Source organism: Corythoichthys intestinalis, chromosome 13 (assembly GCF_030265065.1).
Source record: "Corythoichthys intestinalis isolate RoL2023-P3 chromosome 13, ASM3026506v1, whole genome shotgun sequence".
In the NCBI taxonomy this organism is placed as follows: Eukaryota; Metazoa; Chordata; class Actinopteri; order Syngnathiformes; family Syngnathidae; genus Corythoichthys; species Corythoichthys intestinalis.
In genome coordinates this window covers 16603843-16625339 of record NC_080407.1, presented here as the reverse complement: position 1 = coordinate 16625339, position 21497 = coordinate 16603843, and the positions used below count along the sequence as shown (strand labels likewise).

The following is a 21497-nucleotide window of genomic DNA, read 5'->3' as shown; positions in this document are numbered from 1 at the left end:
AGGTGAGCCAGAGATCATTTGGAGCCCATTAGAATAAAGCCAGGGGAACAAAGTGCAACAAAACAGCGTATAACTCTGTTGTGTTAGTGGAGATTGTATTGGGGGAGGGCGTATGATGGTCTTGGCAGAGCGATAGGAGCAGCTGGAGCATCTGTGAGCAGAAACAGCAGCAGTGGGAACATCTGTCTTTGCCGCTTTGCCCTTTGCAAACCCTCAACCACAAGTGTCCCTCTGATGCACACCGAGCTGAGCCAACACGAACAGAAATGTGGTGTAATGGGATTATTCCGTGGTCATTCTATGCTGGTAAAAAGCTATTAACCTTAATTATAGGTGAGCACTGCGACAACAACTTTTAAGAATTGCCTGCTAGAGGGTCAAAAGCTCAAAAACAACAAAAGTGTACGTTTGACCCTTGTAAATTGTTTGGATAATGAAACTCAGTTTTTGCTAATAATATCCTTTATATGAGCAATAAAGCAAAACCTAATAAGGTCGGTTAGCTTTTTCAATGACTGAACAGGAACTATTCGATTGGCAAGTCATTGAAAATAAAAATATATAGCTTGCTAGCTAGAGATATAGATGCTATTGCTCAGCATACAGTCCATCAATACTTGGGGTCATTAAAAATACATGGACAAAGCTAGCTAGCGATATACACTGGGGCAAATAAGTATTTAGTCAACCACCAATTGTGCAAGTTCTTCTACTTGAAAAGATTAGAGAGGCCTGTAATTGTCAATAAGGGTAAACCTCAACCATGAGAGACAAAATGTGGAGAAAAAAAACAAAATCACATTGTTTGATTTTTAAAGAATTTATTTCCAAATTAGAGTGGAAAATAAGTATTTGGTAACCTACAAACAAGCCAGATTTCTGGCTGTAAAAGATGTCTAACTTCTTCTAATGAGGTCTAACGAGGCTCCACTCGTTACCTGTATTAATGGCACCTGTTTTAACTCGTTATCGGGATAAAAGACACCTGTCCACAACCTCAGTCAGTCACACTCCAAACTCCGCTATGGCCAAGACCAAAGAGCTGTCGAAGGACACCAGATACGAAATTGTAGACTTGCACCAGATTGGGAAGACTGAATCTGCAATAGGTAAAACGCTTGGTGTAAAGAAATCAACTGTGGGAGCAATTATTAGAAAATAGAAGACATACAAGACCACTGATAATCTCCCTCGATCTGGGGCTCCATGCAAGACCTCACCCCGTGGCGTCAAAATGATAACAAGAACGGTGAGCAAAAATCCCAGAACCACATGAGGGGACTTAGTGAATGACCTACAGAGACCACAGGGACCACAGTAACATAGGCTACTATCAGTAACACAATGCGCTGCCAGGGACTCAAATCCTGCACTGCCAGACGTGTTCCCCTGCTGAAGCCAGTACACGTCCAGGTCAATCTGCAGTTCACTAGAGAGCATTTGGATGGTCCAGAAGAGGACTGGGAGAATGTGTTATGGTCAGATGAAACCAAAATAGAACTTTTTGGTAGAAACACAGGTTCTCGTGTTTGGAGGAGAAAGAATACTGAATTGCATCCGAAGAACACCATACCCACTGTGGAGCATGGGGGTGAAAACATCATGCTTTGGGGCTGATTTTCTGCAAAGGGACCAGGAAGACTGATCTGTGTAAGGGAAAGAATGAATTGGGCCATGTATCGAGGGATTTTGAGTGAAAATCTCCGTCCATCAGCAAGGGCATTGAAGATGAGACGTGGCTGGGTCTTTCAGCATGACAATGATCCCAAACACACAGCCAGGGCAACAAAGGAGTGGCTTCGTAATAAATATTTCAAGGTCCTGGAGTGAGCTAGCCAGTCTCCAGATCTCAACCCCATAGAAAATCTGTGGAGGGAGTTGAAAGTCCGTGCTGCCCAACGACAGCCTCAAAACATTACTGCTCTAGAGGAGATCTGCATGGAGGAATGGGCCAAAATACCAGCAACAGTGTGTAAAAAGCTTGTGAAGAGTTACAGAAAATGTTTGGCCTCCGTTATTGCCAACAAACGGTAAATGGTGTTATATAGCGCTTTTCCACCTTTCAAGGCGCTCAAAGTGCTTTATATCGCCTTCTACCTACTGATGACGCAGCACCAGGAGCAACGTGGGGTTCAGTGTCTTGCTCAAGGACACTTAGACGAGTTCATCAGGGCGGAGAATTGAATCCACAACCTCTGGGTTGGGGGGACAACTACTCTACCACTGAGCCACGCCACCCCACACAACAAGGTATTGAGATGAACTTTTGGTATTGACCAAATACTTATTTTCCAGCATGATTTGCAAATAAATTCTTTAAAAATCAATGTGATTTTGTTTTTTTTGTTTTTTTCCACAATCTGTCTCTCTCATGGTTGAGGTTTACCCATGTTGACAATTACAGGCCTCTCTAATATTTTCAAGTGGGAGAACTTGCACAATTAGTGGTTGACTAAATACTTATTTGCCCTACTGTATGTGTGTTTACTTGTAACTTGCTCTGTAATTTCTGACGAAGAGAGAAGTTGGCGGCATGGAACGTCTACAGCTGCCCGATGCTCACTCATCGAACGGAATTTCCTTGTCATCTGTTGTCATCTTGTGAGATCTGGTGTCAATGACAAATAAATCTCTGAATCTGAATCCTGAAACGGACAAATAGAGTCCGGTTGTGCCGGACAGCGGACACATCACTGTAAAGGCTGAGGGTCCGTCCTAAAACTGGACAGGTGTTCACCCTAGTGAGCTTGTGCTCAGTAAGTTTTGTCAATACGCTATCATAATTCACAATATTCTATGGCCCGTGGGCTTTGGCGATCAGTCAAAACGGCGGCACACATTTTCTTCAAATGGCTTTAAGTGAAAATGATGAAAAATGTGTATTTTGAAGTATGACTAACATCACAAAACTGTTGCTTACATAAATTACATATAATAGACAAGTGCAATTAAAGCACCACATGAGTAACAATGTATGTCAATGCTATGACTCATTGCCTATACAAACTGAAGCATACCAACTCTACACTGTCAGAGACAAGCCCAAATTATGCATGCATCTAAACGCCCAAGCTTGAATATTAGTCATAATATTGTGATTGGCTTATAAAGATAGTTTATACCCATTTTGACCGAAATCAATAAACGCATCAGGCAAAATCGCTCATTCTACATTTACTGGTGTGAAAACCTCTTCAAATGGCATGGCTTAGTAGTGGAACTTATTGACTTCTTAATTAATTTATTGAAGCATCCCGATCTCATTAGACTGCTTCACTTCATTGGATCACCATAAAGCCAAATGGCCCATTACAGTGGTATATTTCTTTAGGAAGTGAACGAGCCAACCTTGGGCAAAACAGTGGTTCTTTCTTGCTGTGTGTGAAAGATATGGTTGTACAAAAGGTGGAGCAGCGATCATATGAGTCAGAAAAGCAGCTCGTTAACGGTACAAGCTCTGCAATGGGGATTTGGGCTCCTCACACAGTGCTTACTCACAGGTTACGATTGTGGTCACTGCTCAATGCTTTCTGGGGCGGGCAGTCTTGGTGGGAGGCCAGCAGAGGAAGTTCAGCTCGTGTGAGCGATCCCTTTGTTTGCGGTTTCATCTGCTTTTGAGTCGACTTTTCAGCTCTAAAAACAAAAATATATATAATTCAGATCCATGGAAATTCAGTCCAGTCAATACACACACACAGTAGGCTATGTGCCAACTCAACATTTTTTTAAATTACTATCACGACAATTGTCGTTGACAAATTATTATTCCCACTCAATTTTTATTCTCATTCAATGTTCTAGATCAGGGGTCCCCAAACTACGGCCCGTGGGCCAGCCCCACATTTGGTCCGGCTCCCTTAACATTTTTTTTATTTTCCTCAGTAGTGTTATTTATTTCCTGGCTTTTTTCTGTGAAGAACCCAGAGAGGGTTATTTGGTTATTATTAGGGCTGCAGCTATCGAATATTTTAGTAATCGAGTAATCGACTGAAAATTCTATCGCTTAATCGAGTAATCGGATAAAACTATTTCTTAGGTAAAGAGCTATTAGAAATATACATGAGAAAAAAAGGCATTTCATCCAATATTGAACCATTTTCAGTCAATCAATGTCTTTATTTTCAATGTAGTACATTGTTGAAAACAGCCAACAGTTGCATCTCAGATGTGACTAGAAAAAAAAATTTCACTGCTTTCACTCATAAAACTTCTAGATCTTATAGAAAAAAAAAACATTTCTTACCTAAAAATGTAATTACGCTTGATAACACACATCACTTGAAAGCTACGTGTTTTTCCCATGTGTTTCAATTTAATTTCCATTTGTGTCAAGCTATTTTTAAGTTCTACTTAAATTTTAAGTTAGTCTAAACTGTAAGTACTGATAAGATTTTGAGTTTTTGCAGTGTTCAAAATAAATGTATGATACCTGCTGTATTGTAGCACATTAGGGACCGGTGCTACTTGGTGTTTTATCCAGCAATAACTACTGAGCAAAAACTGACAGTTAGCTTTTTTGTTTTTTAATTTTACACCCTCATCACTCTGCAGCGCTGTGTTTTTACAGATTAAGTAAACCCTGTATGTAAAACACGTTAGCCACGCATTGACAGTGGTCATAATCAATAGAATTAGAAACCTAGCCCTCCGAAGGGCTAACGTTACGTGAGGGAGTGACAGTAACGTTATATTTATTAGTGATGAGAAGTCCACTGCTTAAAGATGGCGGCTGGTTACTAATGCTGCCCAGACACGGCCAAGTCTGTCATTTCTTATCTAGTCCTAAATGCATGCAATATCTATGAGACACATCGGACACTACGCACGTGACGTCAGCGCGTTGTCCTGCATTAAAAGTAGTCTGGGCAAAACGTGATGCTTAGAGCTGGCAAAATTAAACGATTCCTCGAGGTGAATAAAATTACTCGGATGAGTTTTTAAACTCGAGTTACTTGAGTTGGTCGAGTATTCGTTTCAGCTCTAGTTATTATCTATTTAATTAATAGTGTTATTAAAATTTATGATTATATTTTATTATTTTATAATATATTATTATTATTTATTTTATTTAGTTTTGCTCCGTGAAGAATCCAGAAAGGGTTATTTGATTGTAGCTTTCTGAAAAACAATACATTTTTACATTTAAGCACTCCTGCAATCGTCACACTTTTTCTGTTACAAACTGACCCGGGCCCTCATCAGAGAAGGGAAAAGTTATGTGGCCCTCACAGGAAAAAGTTTGGGGACCCCTGTTCTAGATTGTACGAAAACAATAACTGAAATAAACTGACAAGCAAGTCAACCAGCATGTTTCCAAACGCAGCAATTCAAAACTACATTGCCCATAATGCCTAGCGCGGCTGAGCTCACTGACTGCTACCCTATTAGTGAGTATTGGAGCCGAGGCAAAATCAGACTGTGCTATAAAAGTTTATAATAACCAGCTGCGCAAAGAAGCGGCACCAACGGAATTTTACAGATTACACCAGTACAAATCTCCGACAGAAGTCAACAGTTGCTGTTATATACGTATTTATAGTAAAAAAAAAAAAAAAAACTCATAAGAAACACAGCTATTAAGAATACTAGCATTCAACCAAATAAACTAACGCAGAACAATTACAAGACTCATACAATATACTGCATATCTGTGTACACATATAACCCAATATACAACAGAAGACACGTGCTCGACATTAATAAGAGATAAACTAACAAAGGTGCATGGAGCCACGTCTTTTAGAACTCCTTATTAAACTCCTTACTGCAGTCTGATCTCACGCCAAACCGTCAGTAGATGGTGGTAATTGCCCATGAAACAAAGGGTAAACGGCCAACAAAAAAGATGAAGACTATCTACTCCTTCTCCCGCCCCTACTAAAAGGAGTCACATCAACTCAGGCAGGCGCTGGCCCCTAGCTGCCGGAGGGATTCTCTTTAAATTGGTCCCGTGAAAAATCATAAAAACCGGACATTTTCATGAATTTATGAAACCCGGCCGGACCCTCCTGAGGGCACGTAGTAAGAGAACTTGTCCGGGCATAAGAGGACGTTTGGTCACCCTATACAAATTACCGTAATTTTCGGACTATAGGGCACACCTGACTATGAGCCGCCACTCACCAAATTTGACATGAAAACAACATTTCATTCTCAAATTCTCTCTTCAAGATTTGCATATGTCAGGGTTTCCCCCACATAAAAAAGATTGTGGCGCACCGCCACACCAAAATAAAAGCCGTCACACTTTGCAATTTTTTTTTTTCAAGATTTAAAGATATTTCGTATTGGCCCGAATATAAGACGGTGAAATTGTGGGGGTCGTCTTATATTCGCGGTCTAGATGTTATAACCCATTCACGACGCTAGATGGCGCCAGATATCATTGAAGCGATGTTCTGTCATGACAGCTCTCAGCTACTCTCAAGTTTAACCAGTTTGCATTATTTTATTGCAATGTTTTTCCTAATTCAGATTTGTTTCAAGACTACAGTTACTTCACATTGATGCTTAATGCAGTTATTGCAATGTTGTTCTTTTATCACAATAGATTGGTTTGTTTACATTTCAAAAACCAGAAGCCATTTATTTATGAATGTGATTGCACTTTAGTTTACATATTCAGATGTTCAGATATTAAGATTTGAATGAGGCAAAATAACATGCTTTTTCGCTCAAATATTGTTCTTATCATTTGTTTCGGATGTACTGTAATTATTTTCTATATAAAAATTAATTTGGTGTTCAAAAAGTGTTTTTTCAAACTTGAGTTTGAAAAAGAGGGGCTCGTCTTATAATCAGGGCCATCATACATTCAGGCCAATACGGTATTCTAATTTGTAATTTGTATAATTCAACAATCGTCTAAATGAATACCCAAATTTTCGCACTGGAAGGTGCACCTGACCGCCACCCACTAAATTTGGCACGAAAACGGCATTTGTTCATAGATAAGCCGCAACTGTCCTCGCTGTACTATGGGAAATTTACACCAAAACATATTAACCGGTAACCCTTTATTTGACAGCAGACTGTCATAGACCAAATGAACCACCATGAAGCTTTGAATCAATTGGCTGCAAAGCTTCATTGCTTCAAGAAGCTTCATTTGGCCGTTAATGCTCCCTTGAGAGAGACAGTCAACCTCTGCTGCCACCTGCTGTCAACACCGTTGTTGTCCAAAATGCCTCCTGGCATGCATTGCAGAATTACAGATGTAAATAACAATCAAAATTAATGTTCTTTTCTAATTTTTTTTTTTTTTTATTACTTCAGTTACTGTTCCGCTTGTTTCATTAATTGCTAGTTATGGTATTTGGTGACACTTTATTTGACAGTGGTGCAATAAGACTGTCATAAGACCATCATACTCATGACACTGCCATGAGCATTGATGAATGCTTATGACAGATACTATTTAGTGCCATCTGGCAAATTCTCTCTTTTGAAAGGATGTAAAACAATCCGAGCTGGACACAAATTGAGTTAATAATTTTCTGGATAACATTTAATGACATCTGTCATAAGCATTCATTAATGCCCAAAACAGTGTCATATCATAATTATGACAGTCTTATGATGCCACTGTCAAAGTGTTATCTATTAATCCAATATAAATCAACAAATAAGCCACAGGATTCAAAATGAGGCGAAAAAAGTAACGGCTAATAGTACGAAAATTACGGAATGAAAAAGTAAGACCGTTTAGAATCAAAACAACTAACTTGTGTTCCTTCAATTGTCTTCACCGAGTGAAAGGCATACTCAGTAGGTTCAAAGTCAGGTGAACGCTTCAGAATTATCTCGCAAAATAAGTATTGAGGGACCTCACTGTACGACATAGGACACAGAGTTTTTGAAAGGTACAGTATATCTTGGCACTCCTTGGTCAGTTTTATTGGATTAAGAAGAAAAGACATTAAAAATGCAAGTGTAGCTCGAAAAGCTTCCGGACCCTGTTGGCACACTGCAAATACCGTGTCCTGCCAAAACACCTACTTCACTCTGCAAGTGTCCTATTATAGAGGCAAGGCACCTTTAAAGTGTTATTTCAGTGTCACTTCCGCCAACTCTAAAAGTCGCCTGGGTGACTCAGGCTGCAGTTGACTCCACAATAAATTATCTCATGGCATCTGAGCTACAGGTGTCACACAGACAAAACAACTGAGGCCTGAACATGTCAGTGGAGGAACCTCAATGTTTTAAGTTTAACACTTCCGTGAGGTTGACAGAATCAGCAAATTTGGGCAAGGTTAAAAGCTGTGCATGAATAACCATGTGAGGAGTATTTACACCTAAAGGGAACCTCTGCCTTATTTGATACTAGGGCTGCAGCTATCGAATATTTTAGTAATCGAGTAATCGACTGAAAATTCTATCGATTAATCGAGTAATCTGATAAAACAAATATAATTTTAGGTGAAGAGAAATTATAAATATACATGAGAAAACAAGACATTTAATCTAATCTTGAACCATTTTCAGTCAATCAATGTCTTTATTTTCGACGTATATTGTTGAAAACAGCCAACAATTGCATCTCAGATGTAACTAGAATTTAAAAAAAAAGACTAATTCACTGCTTTCACTCAAAAAACTTTTAGATCTGATTCAGAAAAAAAAAAAAAAAAATAGGGCTGTCAAAATTATCGCGTTAACGGGCGGTAATTAATTTTTTAAAATTAATCACGTTAAAATATTTGACGCAATTAACGCATATGCCCCGCTCAGACAGATTTAAATGACAGTACAGTGAAATCCCCATTTGTTGATTGTGTTTTGTGGAGTTTTGCTGCCCTCTGCTGGCGCTTGGGTGCGACTGATTTTATAGGCTTCAGCACCCATGAGCATTGTGTAAGTAATTATTGACATCAACAATGGTTTACTAATAACTAGTTTATTTTTTGATTTAAAATTTTACAAATTAAAACGAAAACATTAAGAGGGGTTTTAATACAAAATTTCTATAACTTGTCCTAATATTTATCTTTTAAGAACTACAAGTCTTTTTATCCATGAATCGCTTTAACAGAATGTTAATGTTAATGCCAGCTTGTTGATTTATTATTATAATAAACAAATACAGTACTTATGCACAGTATGTTGAATTTTCCATTCAAACAATAATTTACAGAACAATATGGCATATATTATAGATGGTTTGAATTGCAATTACGATTAATTAATTTTTAAGCTGTGATTAACTCGATTAAAAATTTTAATCGTTTGACAGCCCTAATATATATATATATATATATATATATATATATTACCCAGAAATGCCGTTAGGCTTTATAACACACATCACTTAAAAGTTATGATTTTTTTCCCCACGTGTTTCAATTGAATTTCTATTTGTGTCAAGCCATTTTTAAGTTCTAGTTCAGTTTTAAGTTAGTCTAAACTGTAAGTCCTGAGTTTTTGCAGTGTTAAAAATAAATGTATGATACAGGCTGTATTGGAGCACATTAGGGACCAGTGCTACTTGGTGTTTTATCCAGCAATGACCACTGAGCTAAAATTGATAGTTTGCATTGTTAAGTTTTTATTTTACACCCTCATTCCTCCACAACGCTATGTTATGTTAAAGCCTGTATGTAAGACATGTTAGCCACGCATCGACAGTGGTCATAATTAATAGAAACCTAGCCCTCCGCAGGGCTAACGTTACGTGAGCTAGTGACAGTAAAGTTAATCTTTTTTATTAGAGCTTAGCGCTCTTTATTAGCGCTTAGCGCTCTACTGCTTTAAGATGGCAGCTGTTTACTAACGCTGCGCAGACGCGGCCGAGTCTCATTGCGCATCTTGTTCAACATACAGTGCCTTGCAAAAGTATTCGGCCCCCTTGAACCTTGCAACCTTTCGCCACATTTCAGGCTTCAAACATAAAGATATAAAATTTTAATTTTTTGTTAAGAATCAACAACAAGTGGGACACAATCGTGAAGTGGAACAAAATTTATTGGATAATTTAAACTTTTTTAACAAATAAAAAACTGAAAAGTGGGGCGTGCAATATTATTCGGCCCCCTTGCGTTAATACTTTGTAGCGCCACCTTTTGCTCCAATTACAGCTGCAAGTCGCTTGGGGTATGTTTCTATCAGTTTTGCACATCGAGAGACTGACATTCTTGCCCATATTTCCTTGCAAAACAGCTCGAGCTCAGTGAGGTTGGATGGAGAGTGTTTGTGAACAGCAGTCCAGCTTTTTCCACAGATTCTCGATTGGATTCAGGTCTGGACTTTGACTTGGACATTCTAACACCTGGATACGTTTATTTTTCAACCATTCCATTGTAGATTTGGCTTTATGTTTTGGATCATTGTCCTGTTGGAAGATAAATCTCCGTCCCAGTCTCAGGTCTTGTGCAGATACCAACAGGTTTTCTTCCAGAATGTTCCTGTATTTGGCTGCATCCATCTTCCCGTCAATTTTAACCATCTTCCCTGTCCCTGCTGAAGAAAAGCAGGCCCAAACCATGATGCTGCCACCACCATGTTTGACAGTGGGGATGGTGTGTTCAGGGTGATGAGCTGTGTTGCTTTTACGCCAAACATATCGTTTTGCATTGTGGCCAAAAAGTTCAATTTTGGTTTCATCTGACCAGAGCACCTTCTTCCACATGTTTGGTGTGTCTCCCAGGTGGCTTGTGGCAAACTTTAAACAAGACTTTTTATGGATATCTTTGAGAAATGGCTTTCTTCTTGCCACTCTTCCATAAAGGCCAGATTTGTGCAGTGTACGACTGATTGTTGTCCTATGGACATACTCTCCCACCTCAGCTGTAGATCTCTGCAGTTCATCCAGAGTGATCATGGGCCTCTTGGCTGTATCTCTGATCAGTTGTCTCCTTGTTTGAGAAGAAAGTTTGGAAGGACGGCTGGGTCTTGGTAGATTTGCAGTGGTCTGATGCTCCTTCCATTTCAATATGATGGCTTGCACAGTGCTCATTGAGATGTTTAAAGCTTGGGAAATCTTTTTGTATCCAAATCCGACTTTAAACTTCTTCACAACAGTATCTCAGACCTGCCTGGTGTGTTCCTTGGTTTTCATAACGCTCTCTGCACCCTGCAACCCTGAGACTATCACAGAGCAGGTGCATTTATACGGAGACTTGATTACACACAGGTGGATTCTATTTATCATCATCGGTCATTTAGGACAACATTGGATCATTCAGAGATCCTCACTGAACTTCTGGAGTGAGTTTGCTGCACTGAAAGTAAAGGGGCCGAATAATATTGCACGCCCCACTTTTCAGTTTTTTATTTGTTAAAAAAGTTTAAATTATCCAATAAATGTTGTTCCACTTCACGATTGTGTCCCACTTGTTGATTCTTGACAAAAAAATAAAATTTCATATCTTTATGTTTGAAGCCTGAAATGTGGTGAAAGGTTGCAAGATTCAAGGGGGCCGAATACTTTTGCAAGGCACTGTACATGCGATCTCTATGAGATGTATCAGACGCTACCTACTACCAACGTAGCATCATGCGGGCTAGTATTTAGCAATGTCGGCTTCGTTTGTAGCGGCTGTCAGCTGCAGTAAGTTTTTTTTTTTTTTTTTTTTGCTTCTTCCTCCCACGTAACATCAGCGCGTTGTCCCGCATTAAAAGTAGTCGGAGCAAAATGTGATGCTTAGAGCTGTCAAAATAAACGATTACTCGAGGTGAATAAAATTACTCGGATCAGTTTTTAAACTCGAGTTACTTGAGTTGCTCGAGTATTCGTTTCAGCTCTATTTGATACTACAACATTTAAGTATTTTCTTAAGGCATCTTTAGTTTGTTCAGTCTGTATGCACCTAAAAAAACAAGCTCAGGCGCATGGTAGTACTTTTGGTGTCAAATTCGCCTCTTGTTGGATGTTTCACCAGTGTAGACATTTTGGCAGAACATCAGTTTTGTCTACTGTCGTCTCATCCCAATTTTCCTCTTCCTTTTGCTTTTGCTGCTCGTTTTGCGAAATATCGACAGTGCTGTCATGCTCATTAATGTTCCTCTCAAGTTCAAATTGAAAGGGTCGAATAGATTACATGTTTATGTCGCTAGAGTCATACTCACCGCTCTGCAATGTAAATATCAATGGCGACCAACTAGTTCAACTAATTTTACAAATTGTCTACAAACGAAAACATCAAGAGGGGTTTCAATATGAACTTATTTTAACTCATAATAACGTTTACTTTTAAGAACTACAGGTCTTGATATCCGTGGATCCCTTTAACCAATGGGATAGGAAGAGGGACAATAGGTAAGATTAGGGTGTGACAGGGCAGGGTGATTGCGCAAACAAGTGCATTTTTAACAAATTCACTCCAACTAACAGCTATAGAAGTCATGTATTCATTGATGGGCTGGCAGTGAATGCAAAAATATTTCACTGTTGCTTCCCGTACCCTTGAATCCAATTTTCTAATATTGCCAAACACCTAGCCGGCACCCCAAGCTTCTTCTTGAGCAGTGGTCCCCAACCTTTTTCGCACAACGGATAGGTGTGAAGTGGGCTTTTTTTTGAGCAGAAAGATACAGCAAATGAAAAATAAAACGACTGTCGCAGGCATAATAAGTTCTTCTCCAATCGTGAAAGGTTTCTTGGCTTAGCAATATGGTTCACCACGAGGTATGTTGCGCTCAGTGCATTTGCTTTTGTTGATGTGGTGGCCTCCAGTAATTGTTTCTGTCCTTCGTGCGCACGCTTTTTTTTTTTTCAAAAATTCACAAAGGCTTATCGATTATTCCAGGGTGCATCGAATCTATGTGCCAAAGCAGCTTTGAAGGCTTCGTTGCATCGTTTGCTCACTTTTAGCCACAAATTATGGAGCGTGGACTTGGCGCCTGAGAGTCAACTGTTGCGACAAACCCATATTTTAGGTAGCATTCTTGGTATTGTCTGTTAAAAGGAGTTTTCATTTTCATCTAATCTTTTCTGGCTTGCAAAAGTTGCCAGGTGGCCTTTTCCATGTAAAAAAGCTATCCACAGATGCCTGTTTTTCATTATCAAGGACAAGTGCCTATAAATATAATCAAACCCAGTGGTATAAAAAAGTATCTGAACTTTTTGGAATTTCTTACATTTCTTCATAAAATCACCATCAAATGTGATCTGATCTTTGTCAAAATCACACATATGAAAAAACTGCTTTAGAACCACCTTAAACTAGCAATTGAAACCAATTTTTACCAAACATTTTATGTAGGGCTGTCAAAATTATCGCGTTAACGGGAGGCAATTAATTTTTATAATTAATCACGTTAAAATATTTGACGCAATTAACGCACATGCCCCGCTCAAACAGATTAAAATGACAGCAGTGTAATGTCCGCTTGTTACTTGTTTTTTGGTGTTTGGCACCCTCTGCTGACGCTTGGGTCCAAATAATTTTATGGGTTCGGGGAGTGAGCATGGTGTAATTATTGACAACAATGGCGAGCTACTAGTCTATTTTTGGATTGAAAATTTAAAAATTTTAATAAAAACACAACATTAAGAGAGGTTTTAATACAAAATTTATATAACTTGTACTAACATTTATCTTTTAAGAACTACAAGTTTTTCTATCCATGGATCGCTTTAAGAGAATGTTAATAATGTTAATGCCATCTTGTTGATTTATTGTTATAATAAACAAATACTGTACTTATATACTGTATGTTGAATGTATATATCAGTCTTGTGTCTTTCCATTCCAACAATAATTTACTGAAAAATATGGTATATTTTATAGATGGTTTGAATAGCGATTAATTACGATAACTTTTTAAGCTGCAATTAACTCGATTAAAAATTTTAATCATTTGACAGCCCTAATTTTAAGTCAGGTGTGTGCCCAATCACTGTTGAGTGGTTTAAAGCTGCCCTGCCCACTATAAAACACACACCTGGTAAGAATTGTCTTGATGAAAAGCATCGTCTGATGTGCATCATGGCTCAGTCAAAAGAGCTGACTGAAAACCTGCGATCAAGGATTGTTGATTCCTATAAAGCTGTGAAAAAATACAGAACCATCTCTAAAAGTCTGGTTGTTCATCAATCGACAGTCAGAGAAGTTGTCTACAAATGAAGAGAGTTTGGCACAGTTGCTTCTCTCCCAAGGAGTGGCCGTCCACCAAAGATGAAGCCAAGAGTTCAGCGCAGAATACTCACAGAGGTAAAAAATAAACAAAAAAAACCTTGGAGTGTCTGCTAAAGACTTAAAGAAATCACTGGCACAGTCCAATATCTCTGTGCACACATCAACTATGTATAAAACTATGGCCAAGAATGGTGTTCATGGAATGACAACATTGTTGCTCGTCTGATGTTCGCAAAAAGGCACTTGGACACTCCACAGAAGTTTTGGCAAAATATTTTTTGGACTGATGAAACCAAAGTTGAATTGTTTGGGAGTAACACACAACGTCATGTGTGGAGGAAAAATGGAACAGCTCACCAACATCAACAACTCATCCCCACTGTGAAGCATGGTGGAGGGAGCATCATGATTTGAGGCTCTTTTGCTACTTCAGGGCCTGGACAACTTGCAATCATTAATGGAAAAATGAATTCAAATAGTTTATCAGGATGTTCTGCAGGAAAACCTGAGGCCGTCTATCAGACAGTTGAAGCTAAAAAGAGGACTGATGCTGCAAATAGACAATGATCCAAAACACAGAAGTAAATCCCAAAAGTAAATACTTTTTCATAGCACTGTAGATGCTAGCCCCAATGAATTTGTATCACGACATCCTATTCAGTTTTATTATGATATCTATACAGTAGACAGGTGGTGCACAGGCACAGGCCAATAACAAATTATTATTTCGGTGCGGCCCTGATGGCAAATGCGCTACGGACCGGCACCGGTCCCCAGCCCGGTGGTTTAGGACCCCTGTTCTAGTCTCCATTCCAGGCTATTCCGCACCTGCCCACCACCTCGAGGGCATCATCCACCTCCCAAGCTGCCCTTCATGTGCAGTCATCCTCCTTGCTTTCCACAAGAACAGCTGTTCAGGTGAACATTTGCTCCACTTTGCCTTCTGGATTCATTTTCTGCTCTGACAACTTTCTCATTTACAATTGCAATTATGCAGTTTTTTTGCCTTTGGCTCTGTGGGTCTTGTATTAACCCCTTGCCGTCATTTTCTTGACCTTTGACAAGCGATCCTGGACAGTTTTTATTCCTGACCTGTGTGCACTAATAACCGTTAACCTGACTACAAGGGGGTAGGGCGGTAATAGAGCAACAAGAGCGACAGAAGCGAAGAAAAACAGGTGAAATTGACTCGGACTATTTTTCTTGCTTCAACCGAGTGGCAGCGTATTTGAAGCTCAACTATAATTCAAATCCCAACAGAAAGCATGAAGTTGCTGATAACTAGAAAAATTCATAGATCAATTAATGGATGGTAAAGTGCAATTGTGTGTTGATTTATCGCGTCTTTGAAGCAGTCGAGGCAATATGGAGCGCACGACTTTGAAGTAATTGATGGTTAATTTTTCCCACTAGTCGATTAAGGACAATGCAATCCCATCCCCGATTGACATAATTGCACTTTTAAAGTAATCGCTCACTTCTTGACAAAAGATTGGTTTGTTGGAAGAAGCATCTTGTCAAAAGTGCTTCATCAATATTAATAACGATAATATAACCCAACAGCTCTAATTTATCAGTCACCAGAACAGAAATTTTCTGTGTGCAGGGTTATACGTTATACTTATTATTCATGTATCTATAGTGGGGCAAATAAGAATTTAGTCAACCACGAATTGTGCAAGTTCTCCTACTTGAAAAGATTAGAGAGGCCTGTAATTGTCAACATGGGTAACCTCAACCATGAGAGACAGAATAAGGGGGAAAAAAAAGAAAATCAAATTGTTTGATTTTTAAAGAATTTATTTCCAAATTACAGTGAAAAAAAGGTATTTGGTCACCTACAAATAAGCAAGATTTCTGTCCGTCAAAGAGGTCTAACGTCTTCTAACGAAGTCTAACGAGGCTCCACTCGTTACCTGTATTAATGGCACCTGTTTTAACTCATTATAAGTATAAAAGAAACCTGTCCACAACCTCAGTCAGTCACACTCCACTATGGCCAAGACCAAAGAGCTGTCTAAGGACACCAGAGAAAAAAATTGTAGACCTGCACCAGGCCGGGAAGAGTGAATCTGCAATAGGTAAAATGCTTGTTGTAAAGAAATCGACTGTGGGAGCAATTATTAGAAAATGGAAGACATACAAGACCACTGATAATCTCCCTCGATCTGGGGCTCCATGCAAGATCTCACCCCGTGGCGTCAAAATGATAACAAGAATGATGAGCAAAAATCCCAGAACTACACGGGGGGACCTAGTGAATGACCTACAGAGAGCTGGGACCACAGTAACAAAGGCTACTATCAGTAACACAATGCGCCGCCAGGGACTCAAATCCTGCACTGCCAAATGTGTCCCCCTGCTGAAGAAAGTAAACGTCCAGGCCCGTCTGTGGTTCGCTAGAGAGCATTTGGATGATCCAGAAGAGGACTGGGAGAATGTGTTACGGTCAGATGAAACCAAAATAGAACTTTTTGGTAGAAACACAGGTTCTCGTGTTTGGAGGAGATAGAATACTGAATTGCATCCGAAGAACACCATACCCACTGTGAAGCATGGGGGTGGAAACGTCATGATTTGGGGCTGTTTTTATGCAAAGGGACCAGGACGACTGATCTGTGGAAAGGAAAGAATGAATGGGGCCATGTATCAAGACATTTTGAGTGGAATCTCATTCCATCAGCAAGGGCATTTAAGATGCGACGTGACTGGGTCTTTCAGCATGACAATGATCCCAAACACACAGCCAGGGCAACAAAGGAGTGGCTTCGTAAGAAGCATTTCAAGGCCCTGGAGTGGCCTAGCCAGTCTCCAGATCTCAACCCCATAGAAAATCTGTGAAGGGAGATGAAAGTCCGTGTTGCCCAACGACAGCCCCCCAAAAATCACTGCTCTAGGAGATCTGCATGGAGGAATGGGCCAAAATACCAGCAGCAGTGTGTGAACAGCTTGTGAAGAGTTACAGAAAACGTTTGGCCTCCGTTATTACTAACAAAGTATTGAGATGAACTTTTGGTATTGACCAAATAAATTCTTTAAAAATCAATGTGATTTTCTGTTGTTTTTTTCCACATTCTGTCTCTCATGGTTGAGGTTTACCCATGTTGACAAATACAGGCCTCTCTAATATTTTCAAGTGGGAGAACTTGCACAATTAGTTGTTGACTAAATTCTTATTTACCACACTGTATGTGCAAGAGAATACTTATTTTCCATCACAAACATTAATAAAATATTGCAGAAATAATAAAGTGGGGAAGATTTTACTTGTGACTAGTTGGCTCAAATATGTTGACCACTACAGGGGCTCCGAGAGAGTGCAGGTGTGCATACCTGTACACACATTTGGCATCTGCTGAATAACATACAGACATATAGTCAACATTCACAGACCTCTTAATGTGTTTAGCCTATTAAACATTAAAACACATCATTTTAACTATAACTCAACTATACTGAACATTTGCAACCTATCTCCCTTCAAACCACTACATTCACTGTAGGGCTGCAGCTATTGATTATTTTAGTAGTCGATGATTAGATGAACTAGTTAGTTCGAATAATCGAGTAATCGGATAGTGAACATGAAAAATTAAAATACCTGAGCTAAACCTCAAAAGGAATAAAAAAATAAATAAGGGTTCATGTACAACAAAAGAACAATGGCTAACTTGCATTGCAAAAGTTCGCGAGCTTAAATGCTATAAAACGCTATTCCCACAAAAAATGGCGAAATATACCTATAAACTAAATTACGAATGCATTAAAAAAAAAAACAATAACTCATACAAAAACTTGGCTTATGTTGGTCTTAACATGGAACAGCTGGATTCAGCCATGTGAAATGAGGCAGACTAGAGGGCATTGTACCCACCCAAATCAATTAAACTAAAAGCAAACACTTTCAACATAAACCATTACAACGCCACTTTAATTACACGAATACTCGAAGCAGCAAAATTTAATTCAATTTTTTTACTAATTGAATAGTCGAGTTAATCGATTAATCGTTATATTTTTTGAATGATGCTAACAGTCATAGCCTTAAAAAAAAAACAAGCTAATAACTTCGAATTTACGAGTTTCAACCATAAAAAAAAAAAAACGGACACAAAGAAACATTTAACGCAACTATTTTTCCAGTCATTGCAACACTAGGGGCGCCAATTATAACAGTAGACAATCACTCGTGTGGATGCGCCCCTAACAATTCACCTCCCCAGGCAACCGCCCAACCCGACTGTGCCAGGAACCGCCACTGTACATAACATTATGTTCTCAAGTCATTCGAAATTTGTCCTTGCTTGTTGGATACAGTCTTTATCATTAAGGTAGCACCTGCAAGCCCCTTTGACTGACAGTCTTATAAGTGTAATTATAACACAGAATTACCGCCGTTCTGCCATGAATCAATACCCAACCCCCCTCCGACTGCATTCATCTCCATGCAAAGCAATTAAAGTGGAAGGAATCAAAGAGTCTATTCCGTGATCCAGCCTAACTGTCAAAGCAGCAGTGAGGGGTCAGAGGCTGAGAGACATGAAAGATTACACGTATCAATAATACATTCTGACAGAATGATTCAGTAGGGGGGGGGTGCGTCTAAATGAGGCGTCAGTGCCTTGTCACATTAGGGAACAGGTGTGCTACCGCAGAAGCTCCTGTCCCGTGGCATAAGGCCCTTATATTTGGCATGTCAAACGAGCAGGTGTTGTGTATAATTCATCCGTGTTCCATTTTTCATGCTCGAGAGCAGGACAGAGGCTCTGGGAGTCAGCATTGTGAAAACGCTCAGTGTGGTGCACCACAGAAGGGGAGGCTGATAAGCCCTTGAAAAATTTCAAAATAACATGACAGCCTTTTTTAAAATTATTCCACGAAAAGATGCTACAAGCTAACCCAACGGGACTAAAGAAACAGAAGAAAACTAACTAAAAGGAACTGGATAGGAAAAACAAAGAATCAAAAACACGAGCAAGCGAGTAAATGGAATATTAACAACACACTCCGGGAATAGCATCCAGACTATTTTACATTAACGTTAAACTAGCATATTTTCTTGGTACATTACCCACTAGGGTTGTTCCGATCAATTTTTTTTTGCTCCCGATCCGATCCCGATCGTTTAGTTTGAGTATCTGCCGATCCCGATATTTCCCGATCCGATTGCTTTTTTTTGCTCCCGATTCAATTCCAATCATTCCTGATAATTTTTCCCGATCATATACATTTTGGCAATGCATTAAAAAAATGAATAAAACTCGGACGAATATATACATTCAACATACAGTACATAAGTACTGTATTCGTTTATTATGACAATAAATCCTCAAGATGGCATTTACATTATTAACAGTCTTTCTGTGGGAGGGATCAACCGATAGAAAGACTTGTGACTTTGTATATTGTGACTAAATATTGCCATCTAGTGTATTTGTTGAGCTTGCAGTAAATGATACTGTGGCCATGCCCAAATGCATGATGGGAAGTGGAACCATGACTGTGCATAGTGCTACCAATTGATATATCTTCTCTGCGTTGGGAAATAACATAAGGTGTTAAGAAAAAGATCAATTGCTACCTTGCTTCCCCACATTGCTTCCCATGATATTTCTAATCGTAGGTAAGGCTTTAGCCAATTAAAATAAAGGCTCCAAAGGCTGCCAAAATTCAGTCTACTCATCTTACGCTGCCTTTTATCTCTCTATATAGGTGAAACGGTGCCATTACGGATTGAGCGCGACAATGCGTGAGTGGGTCGTGCAGCGCATGCATTAATTGCGTTAAATATTTTAACGTGATACTTTTTTTTTTTTTAATTAATTACCACCGTTATTGGGATGAATCTGATAACCCTTCCTTAAGCCTAAACTAAAGACTCTGGATGAGTGTAACATATTATGTCTGCAACGTTAAATACAATTAGAAAACGATTTAATTAGAAAATATGTATATATTAAAAAAAGGCATGGCCGATATTTTTTTGCCGATTCCGATACTTTGAAAATGACGTGATCGGACCCGATCGGGACATCTCTATTTCCCACTTTAATTTATCTTTACGTGAAGAATTTAAACTTCAAAAATGACAAGTACAGCTTCACGCAAGCATACTCAGCCTTTGGCGGTATTTAAACATTTCAAGACGATGGAACAAATGAAATTATCCAAAAAATTATGATTATCTTTATTTAATGCTACTATTTACACTGGTCTGAAAAAGTATCTGAACCTTTTGGAATTTCTCAAAATTCTGCATAAAGTCACCATCAAATGTGATCTGATCTTTGTCAAAATCACACAGATGTATAAACAGCTACTGCTTTAACTAAAACCACCCAAACAAATATAGGTTTTCATATTTTAATGAGGATAGCATGCAAACAATAACAGAAGGGGGAAAAATAAATAAGGGAACCCTCTGCCCAAGGAGGCTTAACCCTTTCTTGTCAAATGTATCACATTTGATACACTAAGAATTTCATGATTTTGAGACTAATTCAGAATTTTGAAATATCTTTCCTCAAAAAAAAAAAACAACAACAAAAAAATAGATGCAAGTCCAATCATGCATCTGAAGGTTCCATGAGAAAAAAACAAAATCAGGATTTAGCAAGGGTTATAGATATTAGAGCGCCTAATACACATATTATTTATTTATTTTTTATAAATCTGAAAAAAAGGTTTCATTAAGACCTTATTTTTCTAGTTTTGTGATTCTCTGACAATTGCTTCATATTTCAGGCATTATTAAAGAGCAATTGAAACCACTTTTTACCAAACAATCTAAATCAGGTGTTTGCCCAATCACTGATGAGTGGTTTAAAACTGCCCTGCCCACTACAAAACACACACCTGGTAAGAATTGTCTTGCTGATTAGCATTGTCTGATGTGCATCATGGCTCAGTCAAAACAGCTGTCTTTAGACCTGCGATCAAGGATTGTTGATTTGCATAAAGCTGGGAAAGGATACAAAACCATCTCTAAAAGTCTGAATATTCATCAATTGACAGTAAGAGAAGCTGTGTACAAATGGAGAGAGTTTGGCACTGTTGCTTCTCTCCCAAGGAGAGGCCGTCTATCAAAGATGACACAAAGAGTTCAGCGCAGAATACTAAAGTAATAAAGAACCCGAGAGTGTCTGCTAAAGCCTTACAGAAATCACTGGCATAGTCCAATATCTCCTTGCACACATCAACTACAGTATATGTAAAACTATGGCCCAGAATGTTGTTAATGGGAGGACTCCACGGAGGAAGCCACTGCTGTCTGGAAAAAAAACATTGTTGCTCGTTTAATGTTCGCAAAAATGCACTTGGACACTCCATAGAAGTTTTGGCAAAATATTTTGTGAACTAATGAAACCAAAGTTGGTTTGGGACGAACACACAACGTCATGTGTGGAGGAATAATGGAACAGC

The 21497-nt window shown here is 38.9% G+C and overlaps 1 long non-coding RNA gene across 1 annotated transcript in view; it reads right to left on the bottom strand.

Moving 5' to 3' along the window:
- Positions 1–3002: 3002 nt before the first annotated feature.
- The window catches only part of LOC130928410 (uncharacterized), a 195800-nt gene continuing 177305 nt past the window's right edge, over positions 3003–21497 (bottom strand). Inside the window, exon 6 of the long non-coding RNA XR_009066683.1 lies at positions 3003–3633. This is a non-coding gene — a long non-coding RNA (uncharacterized LOC130928410). The remainder of the gene's footprint in view (positions 3634–21497) is intronic.